Source organism: Cebus imitator, unplaced genomic scaffold (genome assembly GCF_001604975.1).
Source record: "Cebus imitator isolate Cc_AM_T3 unplaced genomic scaffold, Cebus_imitator-1.0 Scaffold1007, whole genome shotgun sequence".
Taxonomy (NCBI): Eukaryota; Metazoa; Chordata; class Mammalia; order Primates; family Cebidae; genus Cebus; species Cebus imitator.
This window is the reverse complement of record NW_016108322.1, coordinates 3,165-5,328: the sequence shown is the minus strand read 5'-3', so window position 1 is coordinate 5,328 and position 2,164 is coordinate 3,165.

The following is a 2,164-nucleotide window of genomic DNA, read 5'->3' as shown; positions in this document are numbered from 1 at the left end:
ATAACAAGTATTTATACAATCTTTCCGGGTGTCAAGAATGACTACATGAATAACATGTAACTTTTGGGTAAATGTTAGTATGTCCACATCATACCTCTTCCTACTTTCCTACAATCATTTAATTCATATACTTTTTATATACTCTGAGAATTCTAAGGTGATTTCCTATACTCTCTCTCTGCCTTAAAAAGAAAACAGAAAAAAGCCCCCTTAGCTAATAAAATCAAGGGAGATAGTTACTTTCTTCCTGCTGATGGACTGATTTATTGATTTAATTCATTTTTTGATACAGGGTCTTGCTTTGTCTTCCAGGCTAGAGTACAGTGACAAGATCATAGCTCACTGCAGCCTCTAACTTCTGAGCTCAAGTGACCCTCAGCCTTCTGAATAGCTAGGTCTACAGGCATGCAACAACACACCTGGCTAATTTTTAAAATTTTTTTGTAGAGACGGGGTCTTGCTATATGGCTCAGGCTGGTCTCGAACTCCTGGCCTCAAGTGATCCTCTCACCTCAGCCACACAGGCATTCTCACTGATTTATGAAAGATTGCTTTATATAGTATAATTACAAAACATGGTCTGTTTCATAGAAAGGATACAGGTTTGTGTACACACCAGCATTGCAACATGTAATTAAGTTAAACTGTAATCTCTTTGATGAGTAGTAGCCCATAGATTGCTACACAAAATATAAGTGATTTTGACTAAAAAAATACACATCGTTTAATAAGGATTCCTTTAAAAAGTAATTATAATACAAAATTTTGGCCATGTTTAAATTTCAGTTATAGGTACAAAATTTGGGGGTTTGCTTGACTAAATTTTAGCCATTGAAGCAGTCAGTCATCCACATATATCCTTCAGATCAACTCCCACTAGGGAAAGCAAGCCGCTAAGAGTCCATGGCAATGCTTCAAACCGCAATGAGTCAAGGCAGTTTTTTATATTATTTGACCAGTGCTCCAGGTCATTGTAATTTCATGAATAGTAATCCTATTTAAAAATATGTTGCAGGTGCAAGGTGCCTGCTGGGAGAGAGCAGCTATGCACGACCAGATCAATATGCATTGTGTGCTTTCAACCATTCAATAATCGATTCACCCTTGTTATGAGAAAATAAATGCCAAAGTCCCCAAAGTTAATTTCTGAAGAAAGCATTTACAAGGCTACCAGATTATTAAAAGTTTCCATGGGTTTTGGATAAAGAAAATGTGGCACATATATGCCATGGAATACTATGCAGCAATAAAAAAGGATGAGTTCATGTCCTTTGCAGGGACATGGATGAAGCTGGAAACCATCATTCTCAGCAAAGAACAGAAAACCAAACACTGCATATTCTCATTCATAAGTGGGTGTGGAACAATGAGAACACGTAGACACGGTTTTATGAAGGACTGAATCTGTGCAGCATAATCGCAAACATTAAATTGGCATATAAAAGCATTCCAGGCTAAAATCTCTGTTGTCCATGTTTTGCTGCTTTTATAGCAGTATTCTTACCAGGCTGTAATTCTTTCAGGGAACCTTAAACACTATCTTTCATTAAACTGGATTTCAGAGGACTGTCTATGCATTGTGCACCCCATTTTTCTGTCAGCCAGCTAAGCTCTCAGTGCATCATATTGCCACATCAATTAGTTTTGCGGATTAGAAATCAAACCAGAGAGCTATACACATCAGAGCACCAAATGTAATGCATGACACTTACTCACCTGACTTCAGTCAAGATAATGTGAGATAATGTGAGTGGTAGACGGGATTCATTTTCTTGGATCCCAATCACATTGCCATTAACAGAAAATGATTAAAAGTTCATGTCAGTGAGTGAATATACTTGCTCACTGAAGTTACTAAACTTAACTTTCTCAAATCTTCTTTCTTAGAAGGTTACTACATAAATTTAAATGGCATAGAACCTATAAATAAAGATGAACACGTTTAGGGTTTCACCTGATTCATAACAAACCCACTCTGATGTTAAAACAGTCCAAAACCACTCAAGCTAGTGATCTAGGCAGCTTTAGGAAAATTAATATTTTGGCACTTGCTCATCTGCCATCAAGTTCAATCAGGATTCCCAACCCTGCTATTTTAATGGCTCAAAACTTTGATTTTAACTCCCTCTAGATTAAGAAAGCAGATGTTCTATTCTGCTATCTA